This window comes from Aotus nancymaae, unplaced genomic scaffold (assembly GCF_030222135.1).
Source record: "Aotus nancymaae isolate 86718 unplaced genomic scaffold, 86718_ANA_hifiasm-v0.15.2.pri h1tg000020l, whole genome shotgun sequence".
In the NCBI taxonomy this organism is placed as follows: domain Eukaryota; kingdom Metazoa; phylum Chordata; class Mammalia; order Primates; family Aotidae; genus Aotus; species Aotus nancymaae.
In genome coordinates, this window is record NW_026988432.1 from 23,114,859 (window position 1) to 23,137,693 (window position 22,835).

Here is a 22,835-nt window from a genome sequence, read left to right on the forward strand (position 1 = left end):
ACTCTTTCAGCTCTACTCTACATAACAATACAATTTTAGGCTAGTTCCTTAACCATGCTAAATCAGTTTCCTCATGCATATAAAATTATGACTGGATTAAATGACTGTCTAGCTCTGCCAGTTGAGTTGGTGATATAATTATTTTGAGAAATAACATGAAACCACTAGCTTCCCAATACTCCCATTTTTTTTAGGATTCCATTGGACATAATAATAAAGATATTCAGGCTAGGCACAGTGGCTTATGCATGTAATTCCAGCACTTTGTGGGGCTGAGGTGGTCAGATCACTTGAGCACAGGAGTTCAAGACCAGCCTGAGCAACATGGCAAAACCCTGTCTCCAACAAAAATACAAAAATTAGCCAGGCATGGTGGCACATGCCTGTAATTCCAGCTACTCAGGAGGCTGAGGCACAAAAATTGCTTGAACCTGGGAGGAGGAGGTTGCAGTGAGTCAAGATTGTGCCACTGCCCTCCGGCTTAGGTGATGGAGTGAGACTGTCTCCAGAAAAAAAAAAAAAAAAAAAAGATATTCAACATTCCATCAATTTGTTACCCCAAATAAATAATTCATAATGCCAATATAATGGCATAATAGAAGTCAAACTTCAGGATGGCTACTGAGTGATCCGATGGACAATAAGACCAGTTGAGTCCAGCTCCAGAAAACTTCTGTTATAGCTCATGTGCATTCACTCAGCAAATATTGACCGAGCACCCACTATGTCCAGGACATTGTTCTAGATGCTTCAGTTTTACTGGTAGACAAAACAGACAAAAATTCCCTCCCTCGTACTGCTTACGTTCTAGTAGAAGAATCACAATTAATTAATAATTTAAGTGGTAATTTACATACTATGTTAAAAAGAGGTAAGTACTATGAGAAAAAAATTAGGCAGGGGAGGCAGGAGTGTGTGATGTCAGAGGGAGCCATTTTAATTAATAAGGTGATCATATAAGCCTTTTCTGGAATTTAGCATAGAGTTCTATGCTAGCCTCAGTTTTATTGGTGATACACTATGTGCCCTTAGGCAAAGAATACAAATTCCTATGCCTTACTCTTTAGATAAATGGGTAAAGTCATAAACCCCACCCCTTGCCAACAGCCCACTTCAGGAATAAGAACCCTTGTTTCCTTGGAAGAAGACTGTGTCTACTTCTAGGGTAAGAAAAAAAAAAAAATCAATAGAATCCAGAACATTCTGTTGTTGCCAGAAAGCAATGATGCTTTCAAGAAATGTCAACACCATAGAGGCTTTCAAGGGCATACAAAGCGAAACCATGACAATCTGAGCTTCAAGTATGTAACAGCTATATTGTGGTTAATTGGAATATATTAAACCCACGAAAGGTCCTATGTTCATAGTGATACTCAAAGGATAAAAGGTAATAAAGGGTGTTGATAATGTTAGTTGTAATATAAAAGGATAAAGTAATACAATGTATGCTATATTTTAATAAGTAAAAGAGTATTACTATAAGAACTTTGTTTCTTCTATTAATGATATATCTCTTTATAAATTAAGAATAGATACTTTTTCTGTTTAGGCACAACAGTAAACAAAGAGGAGGGAACCACTTCAGAAAGTTGTGATACAAATTCAAAGAGAGATAGGAGACAGTATTTTAGAAAACTTTTAACTCACCATAAAATGAAAAGGATTAGCAGTTGTCTCTTCCTCTCCCATTCAGGGGGAAATAAATATACATTTAGATTTCTCACACTCCTGGCAATGCTTCCACATCACTCTTTCTTCAAATCTTCACCTGCCACACCAGAGAGATGGGATAAGATCTATCCATTAATGAACTCCTTCTAGTTAAAACTTAGAGATTTTAGGTAATTATTCTGACAGATGATCAATCCACTGGAAGCCAGGTTACTTTTCAGACTTTATTAACACTTCACTGGCCTTCACACACCTGGAACAGTCTCTTCCTTTGACATCATCTCCTTAACTTGCATACCACAAACTGTAATTTTTTAATATACAGTGGCAAAACCTTAGTTTTAAGAATGAAAAAACCAAAGAAGCACTAAGTATGGTCCTAAGAATGAAGCAACCAATTAAAGGGTACCTTTTGTCAAAAGCCATTACAGCACACCAACAGATCGACTGACATGCATCAAGTGCTTGTTCCATACAGACAGCATGCTGAGGAGCTGAGAATGCCAGAAAACATAAACCATGATCTCTATCCTCAAAAGGTAAGCTGAAATTTTCATTTTCATAGAAGCTACCCTGGAGAAAAAAAATTAACATACTGCAGAGAAACCTCTGTATCATTCCAGTGTCCAATGGTCATACCAATGACCCACATACATAATGTGAGACTGTGGATAATAATGCAGGATCTGTGAGGCAATTACGCAAGTTTAGGGGAACATATTTTAAACAATGGTCCAGGTATATTTGCTGACAAACACTGATGTTATGGCTGCCATTCATGGTGGCACAGATTCTCCCCTCTTTTGCATTCTTAGTATGAATGAACGCTGTCTGTAAACATGGACTTCTTTTGTAAATTCGCAAAGCTTTGGAAGCAAAATAAATTATTTCTTAAAGAATAACAAACCTTCAATGGTTACAATTTCATTTCTGGGTGGGTCACTTAATGCCTCCAAATACAGCGAGTTCCTTCTGAGCATGGTTCACTGTTTTTACCACCAACATGCTAAATACCATTTCCTTTCCTTGCTCACATCTATCAAAACTCTCTAATATCCTCAGATCTAGGTTAAGTGCTCCTGTAATACATTCTCAACACACCCTGAATGTTTCATTCAAAGTGTTTATTTCAGTTAATATTTATAAAATTACTAGTTACATGAATGCTTCCACTGCCAGATTATAGACTGCATAGAGCAGAGACATCATCATTAAAGCTTAGTATAAAACCTGGCACTTAGTAGGCTTAAATGAATAAATGATCAACTCTTGTGTGATACTTACAATTTAGTACAACAACATTTCTTACCCTGAACCACTAACAAGAAGCGGCCAATGCATCCAGCCTTCATCAGTCTCTCCTTCTCTTACCCTTCTAGTGTGCTGTTAACATAGGAGAAAAGGTAAGTGGTCAATGAAACCATATTCAGTACAGTTTTTAAAAACATAGATATGGTATAGCAGTAAAAGATGCTAAATAAGTAACATAAATTTGAATTCATATCATTTTCCAGCTCCATTACTACCAAAAACAGTCCAACAACAGCTGCAGTAGCTGTACTTTTGCCCTACATTCACTCTCATGTGTTTTGCTAGTATCCAGACTACAGTACCTAATACTATTCTTTACCGTAAGGAGCAAGAACTCTTGTTTCTGTGGAAGGAGGTTGTGTCTACATGTAGGGCAGGAAAAAATCAGGAGAGTCTGGAACATCCTGTTGTTGCCAGAGAGCAATGATGCTTTCAAGAATGTCAACACAATAGGATGCTTTCAAAGGCTCACACAAAACCAGACTGTGACAATCTGAGCTTCAAATATGTAATAGTTATATTGTGGTTGATTGGAATATATTAAACCTGTGAAAGGTCCTATGTTCATGCTGATACTCTAAGAATAAAGGGTAATAGAAGGTGTTTATAAAGCTAGTTGTAATAGAAAAGGATAATGTAATAGAATATATGCTATATTTTAATGAGTAGAAGGGATTTAACATATAATACCCTTTGTTTCTTCTATTAATGATATATTTCTTTATAAATTATGAATTTTTTTCTGTGTAGGCACAACAGTAAACATAGGGAAGGGGACAGTGAGATAACTGAATAGTGCTGGGGAAAGCAGATACAGTACCCAAAACAGAGAGGACTGAGAATTACCCACCAATGGTCACATACAGTAACCTGGAAAAAAAGAGTGCTCAATGTTTTCATCAGCACCTGTGATTGTGCACAACTACCAAGTAAATTAAAGGTTTGGCTGTGTATCAAAAATGATGGATTGGCTAAATTTCTAAATAGAGGGGATAATTACAGAGCCAATCATCTCCTAGGAGAAAAAAAATCTTCTAGATGATCTTACTAATTATAGTAAAATTCTTTAAGGAGTGAATATGTTTTAATAATGCCAACATACCCAGGCATTAAAATATAATAACAGGACAATGGCTCAGGTACTGCTGGCTATGGGAAATTTAAAGACTAAATTATTTTTGTGATAACACCAGTCAAAAGTTAAAATCAGTATGAATAATAGGTGCTTAAGAATCTCATGGTACAATACATAAAACTTCACTGTAAAAAGAAAATGGACTCCATGTAATATTCCTATAAGCAGGTCTAATATCTCAACCAATAATTAACTTGATACTCAGTTCCTATGACATCACATGAAATTACAAAATCCCTGGGAAAAAAATCAAAATAATAAGACCCTAGGAAGCTATCAAAATAAGTACAACACTTGGAAAATATAGGATCTAATACACAAGTATAAATTAAAGTCATGGTGCTGATGTTTTAGGTTTAAGCATAACTCTAGAAATAGTTTTGAAATCATTGTATTTGTATATAGTTTATGTCCTGTTTAAAAAAACATCAGATGTACTAGTTTGAGTATAATTTAAATTGCTTCAGGGAATTAGTCAACTTGCAATTGTTGTTTAAATGCTTGGATAAGTTGGGTTTTTAAATTTTATGTATTTAATAATTCATCATCAAACTGCATAGTGGTTGATGTTGCTTTCCATATTCAGAGGTAAAAGACCTATCAATAAGAATTTAAAATATATAGAAAACTTCAGGACTTAGGCTGCAATTGAGTCCACAAAGAATGTAAGTATTCATATATATTTCTACCATGACTTAAAAGGTTAATTCAACCATATATATATTCAAAGAACATTCTGCCAGAGCAGGAGTTTAGGCTTTGTAGTCCTAGAACTAAAATCAAAGATATTATGTAGGTACTTACATACCAAGAGAGAAAATTAATTTCAAAACAAATTTATAGAAAAAATTTAAAATATAATAATTGAGTATAATTTGTTATAATACAAGTCTACTAATAAGAAAAATCGAACTCTTCTTTCCCTTCTTTAGGAGATAAGATTTTGCTTAATTGGGGTTCAAAGTTAGTGCTCCTTGTCATCAAACCCGATTATAAATGTTTATCTGTTAACAATGATCAGTTGCAAATTTCATCTTTGAAAATGTCTTTGTACACAGATGGGTACTGCCCAATAGTAATGTCAATCCATACACATATTATTTTAGTTGAACATATTCATCATTAGAAAGCATTTATGAAATTCTGTTAGATTCTTCTCTTGATATTTGCTTTTCAGCATGTCATTACATTAATAATCTCCAATTGAAGGTAAGGTGAAAGTTCCTCAATTGCACAATTAAATGAATGTCTAATTGAATTTGAATTGAGGTCCAAAAGTGCTGCTGAAACTATAATTTGATCTTGGAAATTACAACCACTGCAAGTCTGTGTAGGAGTGGAGATTTCACTTCTTGTTTTACCATTTGAAAACATGAGAACTGATTGACATTACTTGTGATTCAAATGTTAACTGTCATCAAAATAACTTTACCACAGTATAATATTTGCATGTATGTGATGTTTTGCCTTGTAATTTTAAGTGGAATTCATTAAGAAACATTATGAAATCTACCTCAAGCATTAATTTCAAAGCCATATAGTGTTCCTTAATAGTTGAAGCTGATTTTTCTCATTCTGAAAAATTTTAATTTTCCCCTGAACTCAGAAGTATCACATAAACTTAATTACTAAGTTATCAAACTGCTGCCTAGTAGGGCAAGAGAAAAGATTAAATTTCTATTTCTGACCCAAAAAAATGCAGAACTGATGATGGTTAAACCCACAAGAGTAAATGAAGTTCACTATTGATACTATTGGATTAGTGACATATGGTAGACTCAAATATTTTCTGCAAAGAACTTGCTAATGAATAATGCCAGGAATAGGCCTTAAACATTCCACATTTTGACAAGATTTGTAAATTTGGCCAACTAAGCTTTTTTTCTCCTTCACACATATTTTTATCACAATGAGTTTTAATAAATCTTAGCAAATTCCATTTCAAGTTTCTTGGTTAGTTTTTCTCAAATTCTTTGAAAATATTCCCCCTGTAATTATAACTTGCAGACTATTCATAGAGACTAATTATTTAAACACTTCAAACTTAGTATTGACTCCTTAAATAAAAAACAACTGAGCAATATCAGTAACATCACTGACTCATCGAGACAAGGAAAAAAAACATTGAAATGAATTTTTCTCTGCTTTATATTTGACTACTGATGTCACTCTCAATGTCTTTAACTCTTTGAACAACTGCTCTCCCCAAAGGGCTAATAGTCTTAAATACATGTATTTTCTCTGCACACATTCCTTCAGTTACTGCAATCGAACTCAGTTTAAGTAACCTAGTATTAATAAACAGATTTATTTACTTGATTAACAAATGAACCACTCAAAACTCAGTGGCCTCATTTTAATTTTTTATTTTTGTAAAGAAATTCTACAGTAATGGTATTAAATGTTCTAGTTTATCTCACTCTTGCTTTCCTGTGAATTGGAAATATTGTGATAGATCTTCAACCTAGTAATGTTAATGTATATTTGTATTATTTTAGCACAGCTGTAGTGTCAGTGCATAATGAAAACCATGATTTGCCCTCTAATTTAATAACAAAACAATCTACACTCCACTATGCCTAAAAGTATGACATTTGAAGTTCACTTTTCTCATCTTGTTTTGACATGATGGCTATTCACTGGCAATAACAAATAAATACAATGCTATTGTGGCAGGCCAATTCTCCCTGACAATCACACAGACAGGCCTGCACAACAGTCACACAGACAGGCCTGAATAGCACTCCAGCTACACAGACAAATTTCCATAGAACTGCCTTAACATTGAGCAAATAGTTAAACCTAGGGAAATCAGTGCCCAGACATCAAACCTAGAAATGAAACATATGGTCAGTAGGAGTCTTGCATGGACTTCTCCCCAACCTGGAGCAAGCCAAAATAATAGAGGCAGTCTGACATTCCTAGTACCAGGACCCGTCTGAGAGTCAAGGTAACAGAGGCAGCCGTTTTAATGGATTCATTGGAGAGTGCAAGGCAGCTCTCCGGACCAAGCTATAAAGGAGGTAAGATAGAAATGATCACTCCCGTACCACAGTAGACAGGCCTTGAAAGTACTGGGGCCCTTTAAATTGAACTTAGCAAGCATTTTTTGCCTCTGATCTTCTAGTTGAAACAAAATTAGTTACCAACAGACTTAGGCAAATGCTATACTGCACATAGGCACATAACCCCAACCTATATAAGCACTAAAAAAATTGTAACACTTTGAGTTGGTCTGGTGGAATTATCTCTGGCCTTCTCCCTGTATCCGGTTACAGCAATAAATTCCCTTCTTTCCTAGTTTGTCTGCTTCTCATTATTGAGCTCATTTCTCATTATTGAGAAAATGCAGCCAGATCCAGCTTGGTTCCAGTAACACTATGGTACAGTTATATGTGCAGCACTCAAAATGCTGTCAAGTAATAATTACATCACTTTAATTTGTAGTGTGTGGAGCAGCAGTGCAGTGATGAAAATACCATATATGGTGTTCGTTGCAACTAGTCAGTACTGCCAATCCAGTTCAAAATCAGCCATAGATAATATGCGAATGGGCCAGGCGTGGTGGCCTATAATGCCAGCACTTTGGGAGGTTGAGGCAGGTGGATCACTTGAGGTCAGGAGTTCGAGACCAGCCTGGCCAACATGGTGAAACCCTGTCTCTACTCAAAATACACAAATTAGCCAGGTGTAGTGGCATGTGCCTGTAATCCCAGCTACTCAGGAGTCTGAGGCAAGAAATTGCTTGAACCTGGGAGGCAGAGGTTACAGTGAGCCAAGATCGTGCCACTATACTCCAGCCTGGGCTCACAGAGTGAAACTGTATCATAAAAAAAGAAAGAAAGGAAGGTGGGGGATGGAAGGAGAAGGGGGAAGGGAAGGAAAGGGGAAAGGAGGGGAGGGGAAGGGAGGGGAGGGGAGGAGAAGGGAGGGGAGAGGAAGGGAGGAGAAGGGAGGGGAGAGGAAGGGAGGGGAGGGGAAGGGAGGGGAGGAAAGAGAGGAGGGGAGAGGAGGGGAAAAGGGAGGGAGGGAGGGAGAGAGGGAGGGAGGGAGGAAGGAAGGAAGGAAGGAAGATAGATCAAAATGGGCCAGGCATTCACACCTGTAATCCCAACACTTTGGGAGCCAAGGAGGGACGATAGCTTGAGACTAGAAGCTCAAGATCATCCTGGCAATATGTCAAAATCCCATCTCTACAAAAAACAAAAATGTAGCCAGACATGGTGGCATGGGCCTGAAATCCCCTCTACTCAGGAAGCTAATATGGGAGGATCCTGTGAGCCCAGAGTTCAAGGCTGCAATGAGCTGTGATCGCACCATTGCACTCTACCCTGGACACAGAGCCAGACCTTGTCTAAAAAAAAAGAAAATACAAAAATGATTAACTGTGATTATGTTCCAATAAAACTTTGTGAACACTAAAGTTTAAATTTATTTTATCATAAAACATGATACATCTTTTAATTTTTATCTAACTATTTCAAAATGTAGAAAATATTCCCAGCTGGCAGGCCATATAAAAACTGGTAGTAGGCTAGAGTCAAACTATAGTTTACCTACCCCTTATTTGGAGTACATATCTTACTTCTCCCCACTTCCGGGTTCAAGACCTACAGCGATTTAGAAAGGCACATGATCAGAACCAGTTAATCAGCATTGATTGGCTCCTCATCCAGGCAGGGTAGATCCTGCTTTATTAAAAGGATGATTATTTCTACTAGATTGCTAATAATCTAGTTCCAGCAGAACCAATGATTGGCCACTTTTAATTACTTTTTGGAAAACCTCCTAGTCATGTCTCAATTTTAACATTTATTACAAATCCGTCAACATCAAAATCATTCCTAACTTGCCCACTTTTTATTCAAGGTCAGATGTGTGGTGCTGAGAAGATACTGTTCAAATTATTGAACCAGATCCTTAATTTACTTGTGTCTCCCAAATAAGGAGGCCTGTGGAAGGATCTGGCTCATTCTTGACAAGTGAAGACTTCCAATAGCCTGGGAACCCCTTGTACACAGTTGGTGCTGTGTTTACACTTTTTCATTTGAACCTAAGATCATAGGTCATAGAGAATGCTGCTTTCCAAAACTAGAGCAGGGACTCCAGCTCCCAGGTACAATTCAAGATCTGTCAGTTACAGTGATTTTCTCAAAGTTTCTATCTCATCCTCTTCTTTTTTTTTTTTTTTTTTTTTTTTGCCCCTTTCTGCCTGCCTCTTTCCCCATCCCACATTTTCTTTTTTTACCCCGACTTAAAATAGGAGAGACTAGTTCAGTCCACTAGGTGCACTTGATTTAATCATACATATGGGAGGGAGGCCTCAGGGTAAGAAGTAATAAGTATATTTCCTTTGAATCTCTGCTCCTAGCTCACTATGTCAAGCCTATGTCTTGCTGAAGACCCAAAGCCAATTATTATACTTTTTACATTCTCAAGGACTACCCCTTTAGCCTGGCAAAAGCATGTGCCAAGACTAAAAATCCTTCCGTTATGTGAGTGTGGGGAGGATAACCAGGGAGAGACCTGGCACAATGTGAGGTTATTAGTGGTCTAACAGGAATCCTGGGGCTGAGGATGCTAAAGGGGAGTTGGGGCCAGAGTCATAATGCTTTATGCCTACATCAGGTTTACAGTAGGAGAACGGTGCCCTCTAGTGGAATTAAAAAGCATAACAGTTCTTACTATTAAAACATCTGTTTCTACAGGCAGTCATTACTGACTGAAATTTTGACATCATGTGCCGGCATAATTATTTTTACCAGTAACAACTAACACAGATTACTTATTACATGCCAGGAATTGTGCTAAGTAAGCACTCTACAAGCATTACCTCACTCAATCTTCACACCTGTATGAGATAGATACCATAGCTCCACTTAAGAAATTGAAGATCAGACGTTTAATTTGCCTAAGGTACTCTAGCTAATAAGAGAATAAACAGAAGACAGTTAAATTTTAAACCCTCCTAAGAAATCTGCCTCATAAAACCATGTACATGCAAGCATGCACACACATATACACACACACACACAAACAAGAACTAGAGAAATTTTTGAAATATCTGTGACTCTGCTCATTTTTTCTTCCCCCATCTTTTTTAAAACCATTTTATTAAGGTATGATTGATGTTGCTTTGCTCATTTTTGACGGAATATCTATTCTTCTTTGTCTTGGAATAAGTAAATCTGTTTCTGAATAAAGTTTTATATTTCCCCCAGGTTTCCCTTTTAAAAATTATTGAATACTTATGATTTAAAGGGGCATTGACTTTTCGTCAGGGGCACCATCATGAGCCAGGTGACTGTCACCAGTGCTTCTGGAACACCTGTAAAAAGATACTTCTCTGTGCTCATTTCTGTTTTCTTTTACTTGTGTCCCCCACCCCCCCAAAAAAATCATTCAATAAATTAAATATTGTCTACTACTGCAACCTAAAATAAATTAACAGCCCTCTTAACATCGTTATAAAAACGCTATATTCCAGGAACTTATTTTACACTAAAACATCATAGAAACTTCACTAAGAGTAGCTTTATCTCTGAACAAAAATAATAAGCCTGCATTTTACCTTTCAGTACTATCTAAAGGAATTAACACAGTGTATTATTGCCATGTCATCAGGTTTTAAGGACTGGCTACTGGAAAGAAAAAAAAAAATGGTTGGTTTTTGTATCTGAAAAAAAGTTCACTTACTGCAAGCACAAATCAATATAGGGACTAACAAAAAAATTAATATTTATTTTAGACTGCATCAAAATGCTAATCCCCTTCCTTTTGCCCACAGAATAAATCTAAAATTATTGGCTGAGTATATCAAGTGCCTCAGATGAGCCCCCAAGCCACCTTCTTAGCCTCATTCATTGAGAAAACAAGTATTTTTGGAGCATTTTACATAACTGCTAAGCGCTCTTCTAATTGTTAGGGATACAATAGTGAATGAAACAAAGGTCCTAACCTCAATATTAATTAAAGAAAAATAAAGGAGGAAAGGGGCAAAGAGTAATGGCATGAACAATGGTGGTGGTTAGGGTCGGCCTCTGGTAAATGACATTTGAGCAGACACCTGAAGTGAGGGAGTGAATCATGGAATATTTGAGGAAAGACTATCCAGATGGAGGGAACAGTGCAGAGGTCTGAAAGCAGACACTCATGTTTGTAGGAATTGAGAACAGCAAGACCAATATGGCTGAATTATACTGCAAATGGAGTGGTAGAAAATGCACTGGCTTTGTTAGGTGAGGAGACTGAGAGATACCGGCATATTGTAGAGTTTTCTAGACCATGGCAGGAACTTCTGTTTTATTCTGAAAGGAAGGAACTGGAAATTTTAAGAGCTACAACATCATGTGACATGTTTGTAAAAGATTGTTCTTGCTGTACTTCTTGCTGGAGAATAGAATGGGGAGGGCATATTTTTGCCTTAGAAGCAAAAGCCGCTTTATGTCTTATTCCTAGTGTCTCCCTCAACTAAATGTATTACGCCTTTGGCAGTTAGTATTTTCTGAGATCATATGTGCCCGGCATACCCTTTCTCATTTAATCCTCAAAACAAAACTGCAAAGTAGGTATTAAAAAAGAGAGAGAAAACAAAAAAGGGCTTGGGCAAGGTCAGGACACTTGTCCACAGTAAAGAGCTAATAAAATAGTGGAATCATAAATCTGTTGATCCTGAAGCCCAGATTTCTTTTACAGCACACACTATTCTGATTCAACAAATTCTGTAGCAGGCTTTTCACCACTCAGTTTTTGCACACATATTATCTCTTGGCTAGAAAAAAAACACCCTTCTACTCAATTTCCTTGATGGTAAACTTCTGTTCATTTTTCTATATCAACTCACGTATCCCCTCCTAAGTGAAATCTTTCCTGGTTTTTCTCAGGCTACTTAGCTGATCTATCTGCTGTGCTTCTTCATCATTGTTCTATCTTCATTTATCTGAAACTACTACCTGGTTGTAGTATATATTTCTCCATTTATATATTTCCTCCACTGAACTCCTCATTGTAGAGTGATGCCTTATTTGTGATCACTGCTCCCCCAGGCCCCACCACACACACACCAAGCACAGTGCCAGGAGTCAAATAAATACTAGTCAAATAAAGTACTATAATAAACTATTAAACATAGAGTCTCCACATTCTAATCTATGAATTCTGGACATCTGGTGCCATATTAAAAAAAATTGAAAGCTGGAAAGCATCTAGAAAAGTGAAACAATAATGAATAAATAAAACTTTTACCAAAGAAATAATTTAGAAACATTGAGCCTAAATGATGCAACATTACTTCCGTTGATTTCAACATTAGGAAGACTGAAATATGTATATGAAATTGTCTTAAGAGGCAAAATTAAGAGCAAAATGTGAAGACACAGAAATGTAAATCATGACTTAACTGAAGCAAGAATATGCTAAGAAACAAAGTATTAGAATTGCAGAGAATTTTCCATTTCCAGAATTGTTCATATAAAACTATATGACCATCTTGATGAAAAGTAATGAAAGGAATACTCCATGCTCCTGATATATTGAGGGTACCATTTATGTAACTCCAAAATACATACAGTAGTCCCAGATTATAGTTCATAAAGTATTTTATGAAGTTATCAAATTCATTAGATTTTGAAAATATTGGCTTAAGGTTTTTCATGGTTCCTCAGTTTTCTAAATGACCTGGTATTTCCACTACCTTACCCATATGCCCACATTTCTTGGACAGGCTATGCAATATGTTGCAAAACAAAGAGGGCAAAGGAGGATGAGACATTTTATATTTACCAATATAAAATGGTAAATATAAAATTTCACCAAAACCTTCCTAGAACCTAATCAGCTTCTGCACTAGTTATCAATTTATGGTCTCTCAACTCCAAATTTACCCCAAAGGGACTCTCCTGCTGCTTTCTGGTAGCTGCACCATCAGTAAGAAGTGTGGGTGTGAAGACTTCTGGGGCCACTCTGCCCTAGCCACACTCCAGGAAGGTATTTTCTTAGTGACTTTACAGACCTCATCTGGGCTGGTGATCACCTTCTGTGACCCTCCCAAAACAGACACATGCTCCAGATGTCCTGCTCTGACTCCTTCTGCATTCTCACACAGTCAGTAGTGTGGCTTCCTGCTTGCCTGGTAACTAAACACCAGCACTGATCTAAGCAAACCAGTAACCTTCACTACAATCCAATGGGCCACAGTTACCCTATATTCAACAATGTCTGAATCCAGATTTTCAGTTCTCTCTTCCAAGTCTGCCCTTTCTTGGGTACTCTGCCTCAACTGGTTTAAAACTTTTATATTAAACTTCCCTTGTTTAATATCACTGTGTGGTTTGCTTCTAGATTAGACTTGAACAGTGATCATCAAACCAAGCTTGAAAAAGCAACACAATGCAAAACCCAGCGCTGTGGTCTGCATGTGTTCCCCTAAACTCATGTATTGGAAACTTAATCCCCAATGCAACAGTATTGGAAGATGGAGACTTTTGGGAGGTGTGTAAGTCATGAGCAGAATCAATGTCACTATAAAAGAGCTTGGTGAAGGAATCTGGGCCCTTTTGCTTTCTGTCCCTACCATCATGTAATGACATAAGTTCTTCCTCTCCAGAAAATGCAGCATTAAGGTGCCATTTTAGAAGCAGAGAGCAGCCATCACCAGACAGCCAAACATCTGCCAGCACCTTGGACTTCCCTGCCTCCAGAACTGTGAGAAATAAATTTATGTTTTCTATAAATTACCCAGTCTCAGGCATTCTGCTGTAGCAACATAAATGGACTTGAGTCTCTATAATGAACTGAATTTTCCTAGATTTAGTCCTAAATCTGTAAAATTGAATATATAACTGATGAAATGGAAAACTTAAAAACTCAAAAATCTCAGTTTTGAGGACTCAGGAGGTCAGAAGGCTTACAGTTATGTCATCCAAAATACACAACTGTTGCTCCTACTTAATGAACAGGAGCAGCAACATCAAAAAAGAAATAGCTCCTCCAAAACAGGCTTAATGTACTGCATTTTAAAGTGGATTTTCAGGCAGCTGGAGTCAGGAACAATGGGTGGAGCATGCAGGATTTTTAGGGCAGTGAAAATAGTCTGTATTGAGACAGGCAGAAGGGAATGGGTCCCCAGAGAAAATCCAAACAGGCCTGTGCACTGGGAGGAGTGCACACTGGGGTGGAGCCACAGAAGTTCATGCCATTTGCAGCAGGGAAGAGCCTGGCTCTTCCTGGGTGAAACGTGGAATTCAATCTGTGAGGCAGGAAGTACACTAGCAGGGACTCAGGTTTTTCAGAGAGCTCCTGTTTCCCTTTTTTCCTTTTTGCCCCATAAATTTCATTATTCTCACCCTTCAAAGTGTCTGTGAGTCTAATAATTTCATGGCGGTGTCACAAGGACCTGGCTCTTAGCTGAACTAAGGAGTAAGTCCTACAACAGCTTTAGTGCCCAATGTGAGGCTTGAGAAGGGGTGAGTGAAATGGGGATTCTAAGCCTTTTAATCCTCGGACTTCTAAGGGTAGGGGAAACTGTTCTTCCACCCCTGTCACTCCCTGGGGTTGGGGGCATTTCCATGGCCTTTTCTTTTTTGGGATAGACAGGTGAGCAGGGGCTCCTCACTCCACCTCCCCTCCTGGCTGGGGCTGGGGAATATCCCAAGCTCTTACCCTTCCCCTGCCAAGGGGCTCAACTTCATTAGACAGTAATTAAGCTTTTCTCCCTGGTATAGGAACCAGTTGTATAAGAATAAGATGCTCTTCCTCAGGCATTTTTAAACTGTTTCTTTTCTTCCTCTTCTCTACACCATCAGCAGTTAACTTTTAAGTGAGGTTTTTCCTTTTAGAAGATGTTTTACTAGGCTAGGAATGATAAGGATCATTGTTTATATTCTCTGTAAAGTTTTGTGAAAAAGGATTTGTGAGGCTGGTCTTAAGCTGTAGCCAATCTGGTGTGCGCTGCAGGTCTGTATGGTTCATTGCAGGCCTCCATCTTGTTTTACATGATGGCAGAGTGGCAAAGCTTTGTTTAGCAATCCTACCTTAGGGAATAAGTCCTTTCTGCATGTTTTCCTAGCCCTGTTTCTTATAGGGCTCCACCTGGGTAGTGATTTTTCTCCTGCCCATCTGTGTAGCTATATGTGTGGTGTGTATGATCTCTGTAAAGAGAGCTCTAATTAATTTGGTCTAAAGAAACACAGCATTTAGATCAAATATTTTTAAAGGGAAGATAAAAGCTGTGGTACCTTTCATTTCATATGACTTTAATCTTTGAGAAAAAATAAAACAGTCTTAAAGATTATTGGTAAAAAACAAATGCCATCAAAATGTAAATAGGTGGACTAAGTCATGCATGTCAAATGTAAGGTATGCTAAGTGTTTTGAGGTTATATACTGCTTTTGAGGTTTTGAGAACCCTATGACTTGCCTGCTGCACAACTGGTAAGGCCTGTGGACATATAAAACTAACCACACCCTTAATTATGCTGGAAGGAGTCAAATCTTGGCTGTACCTGGCACACAAAACAACTTACCAGGTTTTACATTAAAGTTAAAATTGCTAGGAGTTACCATTATAACCATTATAATATGTAACTGAAACTACTAGAACTATATTTACATGTAAAGTGTATAAGAACAGTAAAATGTGTTTTTTAGTAAAAGGTTATAAGAAGGCATGGAAATGTAAATTTTTACCTAGGGTTAAAGGATTGTTTTAATTAGATAAGATAAAGCTGAAGGGTCAAACTAGTTGTGAAAGGATTGTAAGAATAAATCTTGCAGAAGAAGTTCTGTGTGTGAACATATTGACTAAATTCAAAAAAGGCATATGATTTTTCTGTAAATTGAGTATAAAAGCACAACAAGGTATTCTTAAGGTGCTAATCTGCTCTTTACCAAAATTTGTAAAGAGTTATAAAAGGTTTTGCTTCTTTAAAATTTTTGAGTCATTATTTTAGCAAAATAATTTATCGTAATCTGAAATTGTTTCATAATACCAAGTGCTTTGAACTTCTAACATATTTAACATGTTTCCTAAAATCAAACTTCAGTTTCAAAATTGTCTTTCCTGATGCCTACCTTTTTGGATGGATCAGAGGACCCCTAAAACATCCAGAAAAGGAGTAAACAGGATTATTTGACATATTCAGCTACATGAGATTGCCAAAATGATGTTCAGTCTTCTTTAGGTTATATTTTGGTGAATAATGCTAATATATGTTACAAAATTATACGGAGCTTCTAAAATTCTAATGTCTACGTATATGTCATCAATCATAATTAAGGTTGTTAAGTTATTGTAAGAAACAGAGATAACCAAACTTCCTTGTCAATTGTGTTTCTAACCATAACTACCTTGGACAAAAATTTTGCTATTCACAATTATCTTGTTTCAATCCTTTTCAAAAGATGGTTTTATTATAAGCCATAGGACTCTGACCAGTGCTCTCAAATACAGGTTTCTGATAACTTTGGAGACTGTGACATTGGAATAAAGGAAAAATATACAGGACTCAAAGAGCTGAAGTGTTCATGAATATCAAGCAAAACAAGAGTTAACTAAACAGACTGAACTCAGGAAACTGAAGTAAATCTTTTTGACTTTTGCTTGGAATATTGCTGATCCATGTTTTGTTTTTCAGAGTCAAGGAAACTTATTTTGAACTATTTATGGCCTTTAATTAAGTTATACTCCTGTGAACAAAATTTGGAGTATGTTTATTTCTCTTTGCCTGGTTCCTCTAGAATATGGAAATTATCTGTGAATACTGTTAACTTATTATTTGCATCAGTTCAATAGAATCCATTTTTCTTCTGCAACGGGATGCAATTGGAGAAACTGGCTATTTTATCAAGGCCTGGACTAGAATGGTATGCTTCCCTTTAAGGAGTCAATCTTGACTTGCAGAGCTGCTAAAAGCCCATAGGAAGAACTGGCTTCATACCCTTGCCTACAAAGGCCCTGTACAGGGTGTGGGGTCAGTAAAAAATGTCACTTTATCACAGGTCTAGGGCATCCAAGTTTATTTGGGACCATAAGAGGAGAGAATCACCCTATTCACAGGTATTTAAAGATACAAACCCCTGGCTGGGCTCACCTTCAAAACGTCTCATCTGAGACTCCCTGTGGAACAGAGTTCTATCAAAGCCAATCCAAAAGGACTATGTAGAAATAATTATCTTGATGCACTTTATGCAAATAATCCGGTCAAGTATAAGACTAAAGTCCATTTTGGGAACCACTTAGTCCTATGATGATTTGTGTTTTTTCAACAAAAATGAGGACTAATAAGAGAGAAATTGTATCAAAACTTATCATACATTTATTATTAAATTCTAAACTCATAGGTTGTTTTTAAGTTTTTGCCTACATTTTAGACTAACCCTACTTGTTCCTGTGAACCAACCAGCAATCTCCAGTTGCAGCTTAGAAAGAACACAGGGATGGGTAATGTAAAAATCTGGATCAATATTCTAGTTCTGAGCAATTATCCTGCAAATCCTGCCAGGTGATGGGAATAAATAGGATGCCCATTGTTTGGAGGTTTGCTTCTTGAGAAAGAGACCAAGGGAGCGAACCAAAGCCAAGCACCACACACCCAAATCTTAGCAGCATAACTACAGCCACCAGTTATATGGGTGTATTGCAAGACATCCTTTTCTCTCCCTTGTTGGAGGATTCAATTCCACAGCTTCACCTTAGCATTTGGCTTATGATAAGGAGTCTATGCAAATCCCCCTGAGACATATTTCTGTCCCAAACTCAATTTCAAGCTTCAGGTCAAAGCCCTAGTAAGGAAAACTGGATCTGAGGGATCCAGAGGCAGATGATAATGAAAGTGAAAAGGCACAATGCAGGTGAACATGGCTGGTTCCTGTCAATTAAGCCAAGCTTCCCATTTCATGGCTAAAGGCCATGCTAGTATCCATGGCATAAATGAGATCTAGGGAATTCAAGGCTATGGACAGCAGGGGAGATAGAACATATGTGGGAAGAGTGGATAATTCCCACCCCCAGGTCCCCTGTTAACATGAGTGAAAGCCACATTAACACCTATGGTGGCACCTGCCAAGGTCACCAGGACTGAGAGATACAAGGATGGAAGAGGGAAAGAAAATGCTCTTCCTTCTCTCCCTCACATACCCCAGGTATCTGCTAAAAAGAGAAGGGAACCCAGGATGTCTGCTACCCTCTTTCTAGATAAGTGGCCATTCTTCTTCAGTTTGTACCCCTTTCAAATGCATCCTGAACCCCTGGGACTTCTTTGAAAAGTACCTTTTTTTCTTTTTTCCTCCTATGTCCTCTCTTCACAGATAGGTAATTGTGTCTCCATACTACAGGGCACTCCCTTCAGATACACCCTTCAAACTGGGAGAAGTTAATTTCCCAAACCTTAAACCAGTTGACTTAGGATTGGGCTCAGGGGAAGGGAATCCAGAATCCCAACATGCTGGTAAAAGGCTAAAAGTTTTTATTACCAGTCAGGCTTTTGACCTGCCTATCCCTGTGCAAACTGGTAAAGGCCTTAGGATCTTTGAGCTGTCCTTACCCCTCCCTTTGTTTCATTTTGATACAAGTTTTTTAATAACCTGGCCATCAAACTCCAAATGGTCATGCAACAGGAGCCTCCAACAATGGCCCCTTCTGCCAAGAACCTTTAGGCCTCTGAGAAAGCTCTGACTGCCATTTTCCCAAAACAGTGGCCCCTGTCAGTAGGAAGAAGTTAAGATCAGTCTTCGTCCTAGATCCTTATTCTAATGGCAATTATGCACTTTAGAAGGGTGTGAGAAGCCAGGTTGGAAGGGGTCCCCAGAGAAATTCCAACTGGCCTGTGCACTAAGAGGAGTATACACTGGGGTGGAACCACAGTTTGCAGTGGGGAAGAGCCTGGCCCCTCCTCTTCCTGGGGAACCTAGAATTCAATCTGTGAGGCAGAAAGCACACTAGCTGGGACTCTGGCTTTGTAGAGAGTCCCTGTTTATTTTCCTTTTTGCCCAATAAATTCCATTATTCTTACCCTTCAAAGTGTCTGCAAGGAAAATATTTCAGGGCCATGTGACAAGGACCCAGCTCTTAGCTAAACTAAGGAAGAAGTCCTGCAACAGTATGATGCTACAATGGTGGATACATGTCATTATGCATCTGTCCAAACTCACAGAATGTACAGTATCAAGAGTGAACCCTGATGTGAACTATGGACTCTGGGTGATTACAATGAGTCAATGTAGGTTCATCAATTGTTCACCACTCTAGTGGTAGTTGTTGAAAATGGGAGTTCACTCGTGCTGAAGCAGGAGGTATATGGGAAATCTTTGTGAAAAAATTATTTTCCTCTTCATTTTGCTGTGAACCTAAAATTGCTCTTAAAAGTTTTTAATTTAAAAAAAAATTATCAAAATGTTTTTTAAAAAGAAATAAAAAGGGAGAGATCCAAGATGGCTGATCAGTAGCAGCTCGGGCTCGCAGCTCCCAGTGAAAGTGCAGAGAACGAGAGGACACCACACTTTCAGATGAATTTTTGTTGCTCACGGACTAAGAGATTCCCAGTGGAGGAGCCCCACGGGTCGCCAGGGCGACTCTTGTGGCCGGTGCGGCGGTTTTGCTGGCGCCTTAGTGCAGCAGTTCTTGGTGCAGAGTCCGGAGATTCCCGGGCAGAAAAGCACCATCAATCTTAACACCACTGTTTTGGCGGGCACAGTGGATTGCTCAGATTTTGGTGCTGGGAATCAACAAGTTGGACGTCTGCTCAGAGACCTACTTAGAAAGTCGGTAATTACAAAGACGACAGAGGGATAAATATATCATGAAGGGAAGAAACCAGCCTAAAAAGGCAGAGAATACTCAAAATCAGAATGCCTCTCCCTCTACAGGGGATTGCAATTCCTCATCAGCAATGGAACAAGGCTTAATGGAGAGCTAGTGTGTTCCATTATCAGAAGCAGGTTTCAAAAGGTGAGTGATAAGAAACTTCTGTGAATTAAAAGAACTTGTTCTAACCCAATGCAAAGAAACTAAGAACCTTGAAAAAAGTTTTGACGAAATGCTAATGAGAATGGACAATTTAGAGAGGAATATAAGTGAATTGGTGGAGCTGAAAAACACAATACGAGAACTTCGCGAAGTATGCACAAGTTTAAACGGTCGAATTGATCAAGCAGAAGAAAGGATATCAGATGTCAAGGAACAGCTTAGTGAAATGAAACGAGAAGACAAGATTGGAGAAAAAAGGATAAAAAGGAATGAGCAAAGTCTCCAGGAAATATGGGACTATGTGAAAAGACCTAATTTACATTTGATAGGTGTACCTGAATGTGACGAAGAGAATGAATCCAAGTTGGAAAATACTCTTCAGGATATCATTCAGGAAAACTTTCCCAACCTAGCAAGGCAGGGTAATATTCAACTCCAGGTAATACAGAGAACACCACAAAGATATTCTTCAAGAAGACCAACCCCAAGGCACATAATTGCCAGATTTATTAGGGTTGAAATGAAGGAGAAAATACTAAGGGCAGCCAGAGAGAAAGGTCAGGTTACCCACAAAGGGAAACCTATCAGACTTATAGCAGATCTCTCAGCAGAAACCCTACAAGCTAGAAAAGAGTGGGGACCAATATTTAACATCCTTAAAGAAAAGAACTTTCAACCCAGAATTTCATATCCAGCCAAACTAAGCTTTATAAGCCAAGGAAAAATTAAATCTTTTGGGAACAAATAAGTACTTAGAGACTTCACTACTACCAGGCCTGCTTTACAAGAGCTTCTGAAAGAAGCACTATACATATAAAGGAACAACCAATATGAGCCTTTCCAAAAATATGTCAAAAAGCAAAGACATCAACACAATGAAAAATTTACACCAACTAATGGGCAAAACAGCCAGCTAGCATCAAATGGCAGTATTAAACTCATATATATTCAAATGGGATAAAAAGCCAAAACCCATCAGTATGCTGCATCCAGACCCATCTCACATGCAACGATACACAAAGACTCAAAACAAAGAGAAGGAGGAAGATTTACCAACCAAACAGAGAGTAAAAATAAACAAATAAATAAAAAGCAGGAGATGCAATTCTCGCCTCTGATAAAATAGACTTTAAAGCAACAAAGATCAAAAGAGGCAAAGAAGGACATTACATAATGGCAAAAGGATCAATGTAACAAAAAGAGCTAACGATTCTATAGATCAATGAAACAGAAAATTAACAAGGACATCCAGGACTTGAACTCAGACCCAGAACAAGTAAACTTAATAAACATTTATAGAACTCTCCACTTCAAATACACAAAACATACATTACCATCTCACACCTATTCCAAAAGTGACTACATAATTGGAAGTAAATCACTCCTCAGTAATCGCATAGCATTTCATAGGTTTAAATGAAATATTGGTTGGCTGCTTGTTTGTTATTTTCTTCCCTTATTCCTTCCTGTCTACATCATTAAGTATAATTATTGGTATAAAAGAGGTTTTTCAATACCCATTCCTAAACTGCATTCTAGCCTGGGCAAGAAAGCAATACTCCCATTCTCTCTCTCTTTTTCTCTTCCTTTTTCTTCTTCTTCTTCATTCTTTTTTTCTTTCTTTCTTCCTTTAAAAAAAAAAAGAAATAAAGAGTTTCTAGAACCTCACGTAAGTAAAGAATGTGGTCTCTTTTATCTTGAACTTACAACCTTATATAGGAAACAGTGTTTAAAATAATCAGTCAATACTTAAAGCCACTATGCAAAATGCAGTTTCCTTTTTCCTGATTCTGTAAAGTAGTATAAGAGGTACTATCATCAAGGAGATAAGATAAAACAGAATCAATCATCTAATATATTTTTATATACATTTCCTTGCCTAGGAATACAATGTAGTATAAGAGGCATCATCCAAAACATTAAAACAAAATATAACAGCTAAATGAATGACAGGAGAAGTAAAAAGAAAAGCCAACTTACCACATTTTGGTGGATAGTTAGAATGTTTGGGGACAAAATAAAATATTTAGTCAGAGCTTTAAAGAAATGTTAAGAGTAAGCTTTGGATAATATAGGTCAGTCAGGGTGATGGGAGAAACTTTAGGGAAAGATGTAAACTTTCTTGAAAGGTCAGAAGGTTTTGCAAAGCTTTGGGAGACAATAAGCTGAAGGCAGCTGTTCTCTTACCCTGAGGCAAAGGGCAAGGAGTAGATACCAGGGAATGTAGGGGAGTTTCTCTAAATAGGCTCGTTTATATTGTCTGGAAACTGATCTTTAATCATCCATGTACAAGACTGCTCCCTGCAAGAGGAGACAACAATGTTAATTATGCAGATTGTGTTGGCTCCAGGCTTTCGGCATTACATCTGTACTCAATAAAAGTGAGCAGTACCAGCTTATAGAGACTGTTCACTCTGCAGGCAGTCCCCTAGTCCCCTAGCCCCCTAGTGCTCCTTCACTACATACCTGTGTCGGAATATGCAGTGAAATCCGTCACTCCTTTCATCCGTGGCTTGGCCAGAGTCTGCAAGACAGACTGGGCAGCTGGAGTCCCCTGTGAGGAATGCTGCAACGAGTCACAACGGAACCCTCAAAAATGAAGGTGTAGAGACTGTGCGGTCGGTAAGTCATTGGTGCCTGCTCAGAATTTCCAAGTTCAAGGGAATTTTCAAGCTAGGTTTCATCAAGGGACAACAGTTATCCCCTCAACAGAAATAGTATATGAAAGTATTGAAACAGCTGCTTAAAGCTAGTGGA

The 22,835-nt window shown here is 37.9% G+C and overlaps 1 pseudogene; it reads right to left on the bottom strand.

Annotated features, from left to right (window-relative positions):
• LOC135276022 (uncharacterized) overlaps nt 1-22,584 on the bottom strand; it is a 43,304-nt pseudogene extending 20,720 nt beyond the window's left edge.
• Between the last annotated feature and the right edge of the window lie 251 nt (nt 22,585-22,835).